At 39.4% G+C, this 13,486-nt stretch overlaps 1 protein-coding gene across 3 annotated transcripts in view; it reads right to left on the bottom strand.

Moving 5' to 3' along the window:
• P2ry1 (purinergic receptor P2Y1) overlaps positions 1-13,486 on the bottom strand; it is a 102,071-nt gene that overhangs the window by 36,318 nt on the left and 52,267 nt on the right. For 2 of the 3 annotated variants that reach the window (XR_010047137.1, XR_010047140.1), the window contains one exon: positions 6,702-9,330. The exons of the other annotated variant lie outside the window; for it this stretch is intronic. The gene's annotated coding sequence lies outside the window, so the exon portion shown is untranslated. Of the gene's footprint in view, positions 1-6,701; positions 9,331-13,486 lie in introns of those variants that run through there. 3 annotated transcript variants of the gene reach the window in all.

Below are 13,486 nucleotides of genomic sequence, written 5' to 3'. Positions count from 1 at the left end.
AAAATTAATAAAACAGGCCATCCTCCAAAAATCAGATTGCATTAGACATTCTAACAGCACAGGAGATACTTATACAATTGTAAAACCTAAATGTATGTAATGACAAATAAATGGCATGCCAGTTTCTAAAATTCCTTGGACCTTATCCTTATCCTCCTTATGGGAAGCCACTCTAAAGTTATAATCATAAATACCCCATTGATTGTATTATTTGACTCCTACATACTTAATTGATTCTTTGCCTTTGTCTCCTTTAGACTTAAAGCTATACATCTTCCCAAGTTAAAAACCAGATGTCTTGTGACGGTGGAGGAGATAGACACCTTCCACTGTAGGCCAAATCCCAAGTCAAAAGGCCAAATTTGGCCCTCAAACCCCTCAGGGAGACCTTCTTAATATGTCTTTTCATGTTTTCAACAACTGAGATAAAAATCAAAAGAAAAGATAACAATCTGATCTTTTAGCAGTGACACTTGGAGCTCTGAGACAGGTAAATCAAGACAAGGTGGAGCTGCCTCAGCCCCTCCCAGACCGTGCTTCAAATGCAACAAAAAATGACATTGGGCAAGAGAGTGCCCCAACCCTGTGTTCTTCTGGGGCCTTGCTTCTATTGCAGTCTCAAGGGCCATTGAAAGAGTGACCGTCTCAGCCACTAGAGAGTGGGTAAGACATCCTCTAACTCCTTGCCCTCATAGTAGATCTCATCACCACCAGATTCATCACTGACTGATCTACTCAGAATGAAGATTGAGAGGGCTTGGGGCCCCCAGCTCCCATTAAGGTATCCTTCTCAGAGCTCTAAGTCCCACCTGGAGGTCTCAGGTAAGACATTCTCTATACTTGTGGACATAGAGGCCCCGTATAGTGGTTTCTCTGAGTTTCTCTGGGTTCAGGCTGCTGTATTAAGTCCTCAGTCTCTATAGTAGATGCTGACAACCAACCTACCCAGCCTTTGCAGACAGGGCTTATTCCATGGAGGTTCTAGATTCCCTTCTTCTCTGGTGAATCCCATAGTTTGAGATACTTCCAATCCCACCTGTGCTATCCATGCCACGCCTATTTTAATTTGTCTCAGGGATATTTAAATTTTTCCTTGCATTCTTCAATATCCCATAGCTTCCAAATATTTGCAGGTACTTAAACCTATAATTAAGCACTTTTAGACACTGATTTTCTTAAACCTACCCATTCACCCTTTAACTCCCATTTTTCTGGTACTCAAGCCTCAGGGGTCTTATCATCTAGTGCAGGACCTGGGATAATCAGTAATGTCATTACTCCAATCCACCCAGTGGTGCTAAACACTTATACCATGTTGTCTCATATCCCTCCCTCCACCACTCACTTTACAGTTGTAGATCTTTTTTTTTTTTTTTTTTTTTTTTTGTCCTTTTCCTTTTTATTGGTACCAGGGATCGAACTCATGACTGCCTGCTTGCAAAGCAGGCGCTTATGCCGCTGAGCTAAATCCCCAGCCCCTACAGTTGTAGATCTTAAAAACGCCTCTTTAAAATTCCTTTGTGATTATGCAGACTGACCCAGACACTCTAAGGTCTTAACAACTTACACCTGTCATCTTTATAGTAAAACCTCTCCTAAGGGATGCATAGCACCCCCTTCCTTTCCTATTCATTAATTTCATGGCAGGTAGATTTTACACACATGCCTTGCCACAAATCTGTCACATATCTTCTCACCTTTGTTTGTACCTTTTCAGGATAGATAAAAGCCTTTCCCACAACCAGGGAGACTGCTGTTATACTTACTAAAGTCCTGTTACAGGAAATCATCCCAAGGACTACAACCAAGGTGGAGCGCCCCTACCTAGTCTTCTTGGCAATCCCAACAGTGGCCAAAGTTGCTGGACTGCCATCCTGGTTCAACATCACTCAAACTAAGTGGTACCCTCCCAACCCTAAATTTAACCATCCTGAGTGGTCATCTCATCTTCTGTCACCCACCCCTGTCTGTCTCACTAAGGCCTCACAGCAAGAACTCCCAGGCTAAGTCATGTTTTGTTATCCAATTTGGTTCTAATTTCTTACATTCTATTAATGATCTTTTTTTTTTTTTACAGCAGGACTCTTGACAGTCTTTCCTAAAGACACCCACATCATGTGTAAGGTCGTCTTCATGTTGTTCTATGTGACAACTAATCTTAGTTCTCTCTACCCTTAACTGTTTCGTTAAACATGAGATCCTGTGGGCCTAGGCTCTTATCTCCCTTATAGTGACACAGCTATGGCCCTTCCCATCCCTGTTATTCTTTCCAGCTCAAGTCCTAGACCAGAGACAAGCCCTACCTATCTGTACTCTTAACTATTACCCTTTCAGATGGGGGAATAATCACCTCTCATAATTTCACTCCTCCTAACCCCACACTTATTTTTCAGAATTCTGCCTTACTATGGTCCTGATGGAATGGCATATTTAAATCAAAGACACTTTTCCTTCTACTTCCCATGGGTCCTTAAATATGATAATGGCCTGCCTCCTCATAGCACCCTGTCTCTTTGTTTCTCCAGTCTAAGATGTGGGCATTCACCAAGGATGAAGTTGTCCTGGCTAAAACACCTAGTACCAGCTTCTGTATGGGCATCAACCATCATCTTGTCAACCTTTCTGAATCCCCATATGGTGCCCCCTTTCAGCAGGAATCAGTAAGGGAGAGACTTTGCCCTTTTCCCAACAATAAAAAGATAGGAATGAAAAGATTTTGCCCTAAAATAAGTTACAGCTGCCAGAGAGTAGTGGCATTAAAAGGGTCCCAATCAGCTGCTTGTGTGTCATCAGTGCCCACTCTAAGCAACACCCCCAGTCAGAGGTTATATATATATATCTCCTTTACCTCACATTCTGGTAGAAAAAGCCAGGTCACTGGTGGTCATGGACTTCTGTCCACGTCCTTGGAATAAAGGCTATTTTTAATTTACATTCTCTGTTTCATCACACTGAAAACTCCTTCACTGATGTCTTCCTCAATTTCCTTTTCAGAGTAATTCAATTTTCACTGTAGAGGTCTTTAACTTCCTTAGTTACCTTAATACTTAAGTACTTAATTTTTGATACTCCTATGAATGACATGGTTTTCTAATTGCATTTCAGTGAGTTCATTATTAGTGTATAAGAATGCTATTAGTGTCTGTGTTTACTTTGTACAATGTAACAATGCTGAGTTTGATTATTAAGTCTAGGAGTCATTTGGCATAGGTTTTGGGTCTTGTAAGTAAAGAATCATGTTATCTGCAACTAATGATATTTTGAATTTGGCTGTTCCTATATGCACCCCTGCTTTTTCTTTTCTATTTTCTGTTTGCTCTGTCTAATGTTTCAAGGACTATATTGAACAGGCATTGTAATAATGGAGATATCCTCATTTTCTTCCTGAATTCAGAGAAAAGCTGAAAGTCTTTTCCCTAAAAAATATGATGTTAGCAATAGGTTGGTCATCAATGCTTTTATCATGTTGAGATAATGACCTGCTGGGATGCATAAGAGATTACAAGTTCAAGTAAGATCAAAACACATTGTTTTAAGGAAGGAATATTCTGGCCCTCATCCTCCCCATACTCTCATTTATTACTTAGAACAGCCCTAAGGTCATTTATGTAACAGACCACTCTCTTATTCTCCTTTATTTCCTCTTTCTTCTACATGAATTCCTGCACTTATGTCCTTCCTTTTTCTATCCTTGCTTCCTGGTTCTAAAAATAAAAAGTCACAGAAGTTTCAATTCAGTTGTGTCCTTATGAGACTCTCTCACATGGAAGGGTCTCAGTTAAGAGAAGTTCCTCTAGACCTTCTTGTAGTTGGAATTGGACACTGATTTATTTTATGAAGTTGGGTACCTGTGGTTTGGTGCATATATGATTATAGTTGCTATCTCTTTCTGTTGAATGATTCCATTGACCAACGTATCATAGGGCAGCCTGTTTCTAAACATGGCTCACCAACTAAACATTACCAGGTTCTAGATTTCTTGCTTCTCCCTCTGGAGTTAGATTCCAGGTTCTTCTGATCTCAAGCAAAGAACTGAACAAAAGGAGCAAAAAAGGTAGTGGTCAAGTTTATTCGAGAAGTAAAAGTGAAGCATGAGGGAGAATGGGCCAAATAAAAGAGAAAAATGCAAGACATAAGAACACTCTGGAGGAGAAAGGGTGGATTATGATGGGGAAAAACCACAATGGCAAGTTCTGGAATCAGTTTATGTCCTTTGTGCTGTCCAAATATTCACGAAACTCATGAGAACTTCTATGTATGAGTCCTAAGAGGTGATGCATGGATCCCACACCTGAAGCTGACATCAGGGCTAGATAATCCTAATAAAAACCAGCTCAAGTTGTCATCAGAAGGATATGTGCAGGGCTTTGGGAACTACTCTGAGCATATGTTCCATTAGGGCCATAGCCAGCTTTGTCATGCCCTAATCTCCTGTCTCAAATATGTAATCTTCTTCTTTGCCTTTTTTTGATCAGCTTTGATTTGAACTCTACTTTGTCTGAATACAGGATAGCTTTCCTTTCTTCATGAATTTTTGTTTCATATTAAATATTTTTGTATATATCAGATTTTATTTCTTGATCTATTCTGAAAATCTACATCTTTTGATTTATGAATTGAATCCATTTCCATGAGTAGTTATAATTGACAAGTATTGAGTTAATCTTGTCATTGTATTACTTCCTTGTTACAGTGTTACTTCCTTTTTCTTCTACTTAATGTCTATCCCTACCTGATGCATTCATTTTTTTTTTTTTTTGACATTTTGGCACTGTTACCTTCATTTTATCCTTCTAGGATATTCTTGAAAATATTTTGGAGTGTTGCTTTCCCAGTCATGAATATCTTTAGGTTTTCTTTAAAATGGAAGTATCTTACTTGCCCAGCAGTTTTGAAAGATATTGTAACAGGATAATACAGCCTGAATGTGAAATTTTCTTCAAGAGTTTGAAACATTCCATTTCATACTCTCCTTGCCTTTAAACCCTGTGGGGAGAAACCTGCTATAATTTAGATAAGTTTTCCTTTTTTTATAGGTGATTTGTTTGAATCTAGCAGCCTTTAAGATTCTGCTCTTCTGTTGTATTTCTGAAATTTTAACTGTTATATGAAGTGTTTTTTTTGTTTGTTTTTGCTTCATTTTGTTTTCCCTGATCATGCCCATTCAGAGTTCTATATGCTTCACTTATATGTATATTAAATTCTTTTTGATGTCTGTAACATTTTCTGCTATTACTTATATAAATAAATTTTTTAATGTCCTTTGTGCTACCTTCTGATTTTTCACTCATTTCAGTTACTCTTATATTTCTCCACATTGAGTCCTGGAGGTGCTATTAGATCCACTTTTCATATTGTTTTGTTTTTAAAGAATTTGTCTTAATTCATCATTAATTATAGCCCTGTCCTCTATTCCAGACACTCTGTCTTAATGTTGGTCGCTTTTGCTACCTACACTGTCATGTTTATAATCATCTGTATTTCTATTTGGACCTTTCTCAGGGGCTTTAATTTTTTTTCTTTCATGGATATTCATGTTTTATGTGCCTTTCTTTAGCTTTGCTATCTATTTACCATTGTAGTCCCTAGGCTAAACTCACTAATCATTTGTTTCATTAGGATCATCGTATGATTAATTATATCTTTTTTAAATTGACCAAGCACAGGGCGGTGGATATAGCTCAGTGGCACCGTGCCTGTCTGGCAAGCACAAAACCCTGCATTCAATTCCTGGTACAAAAAAAAAAAAAAAATCAGATCACCACACATCTTCTTGAACTGTTTTGTCTTGATTGATATCTTTTCAGATCTATCAGTTCTGGAACTTATGATTTCTTTGTTCACAGTGCCCTATGAACTGGACTTGGTGGAGTTAGAAGTTTTGGGGGCATTTTGTTGCTTTGTTTTCTCATTTTCTAGTTTTTTGTTTGGTTACTTTTGTTTTGTTTGTTTTTGCTATGCTGGGTTTTGTAAATTCTTTGGCACTATGTTCCATTCCTTGAGATCAAGCCGTAAGTATTGTTTGTGACCTTCAGGCAATCTAGATATTAACATACAGAGAAAACCAACTGCCAGTCAGTGACAGACTTTAATTTTAGTGAAGGCAATTAGGCTACCTTTACACTGACCTATAGAACTTCAAATTACTAATTTCTGCTGGATGTATGCGTCAATGCCTCAGCTCAAACACACCAGTAGACTGAATGCCCTTCTTCTTCAGGATCATGCCGTCTGATGATTACTTCCACCTAACCTAGCCTCCCACATAGATTACAGGCCCCTTGATCTGATCTCAGGTCTCCCAAGGGATCCCAAGTGATGCCCATTTATCTGTAACCTCCTTCAAGCCTATTTACCACTCAAGTGCTCTCTGGCAGGTATCCCTTCAGTCTTAAAGTGAAATTCTCATCCTGGCTGTTGTTTGATTCAATCAGGTTGTTTTGGGGTTGTCATCTCTGTTGCCCTGTGCTATGGAGAATCCAGGGGCTAGGGGCAGAACACCTGGTTCCACACTGGCATCTTTTAAAAGTGATTTTTGAAGTACTGTACAATCAGACCTTCAGTAGTAACATAATAGAATTTTGGATTCTGGTATCTTCAGTCACCATTCAAGACTCCTGATTGTGTGTATTTTCTGTCCAAAAGCTAGTTCTTTGGACTCAGCAATTCCAACAGAATACTTAGGCCAATTACTTCCTCAATTCTATTTTTTCTTTCTTTCTTTCTTCCTTTCTTTCTTTCTTTCTTTCTTTCTTTCTTTCTTTCTTTCTTTCTTTCTTTCTTTCTTTTGCCACCAAGTATAACCAGCATGTAATATATGGCCAACTCTACCTAGGTACACCCACAAGAAGCTATGAAATCAAAATAAGCCATTATTGAGGTTAAATTTTAGAGTACAATGAATGTATGGGATAGATGCTAATAAATTTCGTGGTGGATTTGTGGGCTTTTATCTTCTTTTTAACTAGTCATCTATGTGGACTTCTTTTCTCTGTATCATTAAGATATTTTAATTAGGGCAGTCAGTTTCCTTTGAGGATACACTTCCTTGGTCTGGGAGAATTAAAACAGTTAAGTCCTTCCTTTGACAGACCAAAATCTAGAAAACTCAACAATCTACAGGAGATAATCAAATTAAAACTATTGATGTGATAGTATTTTCAGCAAACATCAAATTGTGATATGTCAGTCTAAAAAGAGCATGGGAACCTCATGTGTCCAGCTATTCTAGTTTTCTTATAAGTGAGAGGGTTTGAGGAAATAAGCTTCCCATGGTTGAAACTGCAAAATTCCTGGGGAAACTGAGATGAAACTTGGCCACTGGAGCTGCTTAACAGCCCCATTTGTTATGTTAGTTGAACTTCTTTCTTTCATTCTAACCTTCCTTTGTCCCTTAAACAAAAGCCCTGAATTTTCAAGTGTTGAGAATTAATTAAAATTTAAAAATGTTTTTGGGTCAAACACAATTAAGATTTGACTCACAGCATAAAAGTTTGTGATTCATCTTCTAAGACATTAGAATGTAGGCTGGAGTGAGGAGCGGTGTCAAACAGATGATACCTGTACTTTCTTTTAGTCTGAATCTTAAATCAGAGCAAGAAAAAAAAGAATAATTATGGGTCACCTGCATATCCTACCTTACACATATCAATGGTTACATATAAGTTGGTTACAAGCTGTGTCATTTTAGAGGGGTTTTTTTCTTATTTATTTTGTATATCCTCCTTGAGAATCCACAAGTGGTGCCTCTGAAGAATAAGATTCACAAGCCCTGCCTGTAGCCAAATTCTTAAAAAGCTAATTCTCTAATTACAACATTGTGCATGTTTTGCTGACTTTCCCTGTTGACTCTGCCATCCTTTTCATTGCACCTTTCTGGAGTTTACTTATTTTATCATCGAAAACACATCTTTTTTAACCATCAGCATCTTCACAAATCACCACTGCTTCTAGCTTGTTATAAATAACTTTCTATGAATAAAAATTTGGAAAAGTGCCTAGATTGTAATGTGTTAATAAATGCTGCTATCATCATCATAATCATGATTAATTAACTGAAACTTGGCTCTGCTCAGAAAACAGAACTATCTTTGTAGTCCTCTCAGGGGAAGGATTTGCTTTTCTCCCTAATGCCTTTATTCTCAAAATATGGCAAAAATCGCATTCTTTCAGCTCCCCATGGGGGTTGGTGGACCACTGTTTGCAAGTCTTTCTACAGAAATCATCCTGTTCTGAAATTCGTGTCATCAATGTCACTCCTTCTTCTTGTCAGTATCACCGCAATCACAGTAGCACTGAGAACTTTGGACCTGACTCTGTTTTCCTGCCCCTGATTTCTATCAGAATCCTAGGGCTCACTGTGAGAACTACTCATCCATGACAGCTCCCTGCTTTCTTCATCTCTTATTTTACTGTGTGTCTTTCATTCTCATCATTAGTGAACTGAGAAATCCTACGCTTCAGTATCCCATGCTCAGACCATAAGCTCCTTTAAAAATCTCTCCTTTTCAACACTCGCTAGCCTGTTCCATTTCAATGACAAGTGCTTTCCCAGTGTTATCCTTCAAGAAAGAAATTGAAGCTACCATGTGAACATAGCCTTGCCTGCACTTTTGCACCTTGAAACTTAGGGGTCTTTCTCCAAGATCATTTGGCTCAAAAGGAAGGCAGTCATAGCTTCACTTGATCAGAGTTAGCTCTGCCACTTGTGTTATCAGTGTATCTCCTTCCTATCCCTTCAAAACAACTGCAAGTCATTTATTTTTATCTTTCATTCTCAGTTCTGGTTCCTTGCTGAATCCTCTTACATCTTTTGCAAGTCAAACAAAACATAAAAATATCTCTAGAATCCTCATTCTTTCATTCTACCCATAGCTGTTCTAAGAAAAATGTATTCCACATCAAACTTCCACACTTCCTATTCCTTCTTCAAGATTTTTCATGTAATTACATTCCACAATGACTCTATTTAACCAAACTTATCTAACATATTTGATACCCAATGAATTATTTTATTTCTTAACATACTTGATTTCAGAAATGTTGAACTTACATTTTTCTCTTCTCAAAAAGGTTAAGTTTACGTATTTATGTGTGTTTTCCTCTCATTCTAATCATCTAAGCCACCTTCATGTATTCTTCATAATTTCCCAGTTTTTATGCTCAGATTTTTCCTTGCAGTAGCCAATATCCTTTACCTCATACATAGCTGCCATGGAAGTTACAACTTATATATGACGACTTAAATGTATACCTGGATAGCTGTCTTCTGAATTCTGTAATTATAACTTGCAATTTTCTTGGGAATTTGTATCTGAGTATCTTTGGACCCTGAAAAGAAAACACATACACCAATGATCTTGTCCTTTTAACCTTTTACATTCCTTTTAATTCTTATGAGAATTCATTCTATTTCTGCACAGAAACCTGAAAATCCTCTTAAGATCTTTAATCCTTATTCCCCATGTAGTTAATACTGTTTTGGTTTGTATCCTCTAAGAAGCAGACACAGATAGAGTTAGGATGAGATGTGCAAGAGCATATTGAAGGGGAAACCTGTTAAAGATAAAAGGGTAGAGAAGGAATTAGGAATAGCTAGAAGCTATGACATGTGGAAGAGAAAGTATCAGCTGTCTGTGTCTATAACAAACAAATGTTCATTTCTTAATGTTCTGAAGGCTGGCCAGTACCATGTTAAGGTGCCACAGGTTAGTTATTGTTGGCTCCTAGCTGAGTGACCATCTTCCTGTGTGCAAGGCATCTTCCTAGGATCTCCTTGGTAAGGGCAAAACTTCCACTAACAAAAACTCCATTCTTTTATCCTAACACTTTACAAAGTCCCAACTGCAGATGCTCTCATAAAAGAGAGTAGATATATGCATACAGATAAAAAGAGGCTCTAAATTCAATCTGCAGTGAGGGAAAAGGAAGAGTGTAGGAAAGAAAGAGTATTTTGAACAGGGCAATGGGGAGTTCCCTCCCAGTTTAGCTATAGGAATCCTGTATCTTACCTAAATGGCCTTCATTCGTTCTTTTCACACTAAATAATTTATAAACAGTTAACATAAATGATAACAAATAATTTAGCTTGGGACAGGAAATGGAAAGGATGACTTTGTCATGCATGAAGTGATAGAATTACAGGAAAAGAAACTAATTATATTCCACACCTCAGGATATCTGAAAGATACTCCTTATGGTTACATCTCCAAACTCTATTCATTTAACCTCCTTAATATATCAATTGGGCCTCTTCTTTCTAATCCATTTTCCTAGAAATGGGCTCATCATCATTTTTCTGGAGCATTAACTCTTCTCCCCACCACTAGTCTTGTTTGCCTTCTTCTCCAGTTAGTTTTCTAAGCAACAGTTAAAATGTCCCTTTTCACTTGCAAATCAGTCTGGTCAGTCGCCAGCAACCAGATTCCAATCTTTCTCCACACAATCAGGGATAAAAGCCAAGATGCTCAGCATAGCAACCAGGATTTGCCAGATATTCTAACTGGGCATGTCTAGCTGCTTCTCTCATCACTTCTTCCTTCCCCAAAATGTGCAATGCACATTTAAGATTGCACATTAAGATTTAACTTAATATCTTTTAAATGCACTTTCCTAAAAATCTCAGCTTTCATCCCCCTTTTCAGTTTCGTCTGCTTAGAGTGGCCATGCTACGAAAAGCCTCCTCCTACCCATAGCCCGATTACTAGCTGATACATTGATAGTGGTCAATAAATTTCTCTAAATCAGTGATTCTCATTTTGACTATGCACAGACTGGGGAGCTTTAAAACAAAACATCACTTATCCTTGGGTCCCATGCCCAAAGATTCTGATTTAATTAGTCTGGGATATAGTTGGTCACTTAGAATGTAAGAGCTTTTAAAGGAATTCTACTGTGAAGCCACAGAAGAACTGAGAAGCCTTGTTTTATGCAAATTTCTTTCAGATTTTTTAAGTTCCTAGCATGAATTTGGAGTTCCTTCTCTGAGCAGTATTTGAAAATTTTTCTCCTATGTTCATATGATCATGTGGCCTGGTACAAATTTGCTTCATTTTACTGGGTACAAGAAAAATTATTAGTTATTATTAGAAGAATAATCTCACCCAGTTCCCATCCCAGATATGGGTAAGTACCTATGAGAATTTGAATTGAGAAAAGAAAATTGCATAAAAGAATTTGAGAAAAAAGAACTTTAGACTTCAGTTACTCATGTTCGTCCTCCAAATATTCACTGGTTCATTCAAAGTCTGATGTGCCATTGGAGAAAGTGGTTTAATTCTTCATACATGTGCAAACTCCAAGCACAGGGCTCCTCATATTCACTGCATTGCTGCATTAAGAATGCCTAGTATCTCCTTGTGCTACTGCATGATGAATTCAGCAGAAAAATTCCAGGCTTTTGTGTATGGCAAGCCAAGAATCACAAGTGTGTACTTAATGGCAAGTGAAAAGCAGTTATACTTACAGACAAATGTGTTCAGGTCTAGACCATGATAATATAAGTATGGCACAAACAAAAAAGTGGTGGAAGGATGACAGGAAAGTAAAAAGTACTGCATGCAAATAAATCAGGCTTTCAGAAGTCAAAAGACATGTACCCCAACTCAGGTGCTTCCCACTGAATCTTTAGGGAAGATTAATAGGAATGATTGACAGATGCTGAGTTATCTCAGGGGTTTCTACATACATGTCTGTTCCAGAATTCACTTTGATCATAATTAAATGTATGAGATGTACTGTATGTTTATGAACCCTTAATAAGGGTCAAATGAGGTAAAGGTGACTGAAAATCAGGCCAGGAGATTCAAGTGCAATATTACATGTGCTCTTGCCTAGAGCTTCAGAGATTTCTTGGGTTTCCTTATGTTATTTTCCATCTGTCATAAGACAATGGAAAGAAAAATGACCCTAGTGTGTGAAAGAGTTTTGGCCTAGACAGGACATTGTAGCCGGTAAAGCCAAGGAGCTCCTATCTCCCCCACCCCTAGGAATTTACCTATGGCACCAAACTAGTGCTAATGGGCTACCTGTGCATCCCTAATACAGCCTCAGGCACCACCCCTAATCTAAGCTACATATAGGCCCCCACTCCACCTGCTCCACGGAGAGATCACTGACCTTGGAGATGCCGTGCCCCAGGGGATTGGGGGTGTCTCTCCCTGCATTCTCAAAATGAAGGTCATTTATATTTCATACTTCTTCTCTTTTCAGTCCCCCACAGTTCTATCATATGGTTCCCTGACCGGGAACGGCAGATGAGAGACTCCTGAGGCTTTCCAGTTTCGTTCCCCTGCCATTCAGGACCAAGACTGGACTGCATCCTGCATTAATTCCTCACTTTTACACACGGGAGCTGTAAGCTTGTTGCTGCCGGTTCGCAAACAACACCAACCCAATTTACCACAGGTGAACAAACCCCCGGAGATTGCCACTGGGCCAGGACCCAGGCGGGTTTTCTCCCCCTTTCCGTGAGTTCACATAAAGCTCTCACATCCTTAGATAGCCCAAGGCAGGGTCTTTCTGGGCAACCTGTGTCCACACTCGGAGACTCTCACGTCCTTTGGGTTCAGATAGCCCAAAGCAGAGTTTTCCTGGACCAGCCCACACTGAGAGACTCTCACATCCTTCAGAGCTTTTTAAGTTCTCACTGGCAGAGTTGTTACTAGACCTACGTGAAATCCACTCGTATATATATTGGTGACGGCCAATTATTGTGAAGTTTTGGAACCATATAATAGCCGATTGGTCTGGAGTAAAAAGTGAGGACTTTAAACCTTACAGACCACAGTTCATTGCCTCATCTGGCTGTAACTCCATGGGCTTAGACCCCACACCAGATTTTATCTTGGGGACCACTTCCTGTCCCCCTCCCAAAAAAAACACATACCTATTTATGGCTTATCACACTGACGACAAGTTTATAAAACTATCTTAAACCTTTGTTTTGGGAATGTGTGTCCTTTCCCGCTCCTCCAGGATCCCTCCCCCTCCCCAAACTTAAAGAGATAATAGCATCTTTCCTTGCAACCTTTCAGAGCTTTCTTAGCATCCTTTTGTTTTCTCGTCGCCTCCTTCCCCCTGCCCCCCACCTTGCACGCCATCCCATTCCCCACAGAGATGGGAAATGAGCCCAAACAGTGTTGAGAGATATGTGCGGGGCTGCTTTAAGCTTTAAGCTGTTTTGGGTTTTCATGCCACCCCTCAACTCCATGCAATATCTTGGCTCTCATGCCACGCTCCAGGTCCATGCACAGTTCATTCGGCTTTAATACCGTGCCCTAAACTGCGCATCCTGCGAGCGGCTTCAGCTCTATGTGGCGGATCAGATCCATGTTGGTCAGCTACCAGCCGCGCATCCTGGAGCAGCCCCAGCTTTACACTGCGTCGGGCTGCCTCCCAGCTCTGTCCCTCATGCACCGCAAGCCCACCGCCACTGCACACCTGCCGCCGACGCCACCGTGAGCCCACCACGGCCTCGAGCCCACTG

This window comes from Cavia porcellus, unplaced genomic scaffold (assembly GCF_034190915.1).
Source record: "Cavia porcellus strain 051 isolate PalLab524CR breed Dunkin Hartley unplaced genomic scaffold, mCavPor4.1 scaffold_5, whole genome shotgun sequence".
In the NCBI taxonomy this organism is placed as follows: Eukaryota; Metazoa; Chordata; class Mammalia; order Rodentia; family Caviidae; genus Cavia; species Cavia porcellus.
The sequence above is the reverse complement of the archived record's forward strand: the minus strand, read 5'-3'. Positions and strand labels throughout refer to the sequence as shown.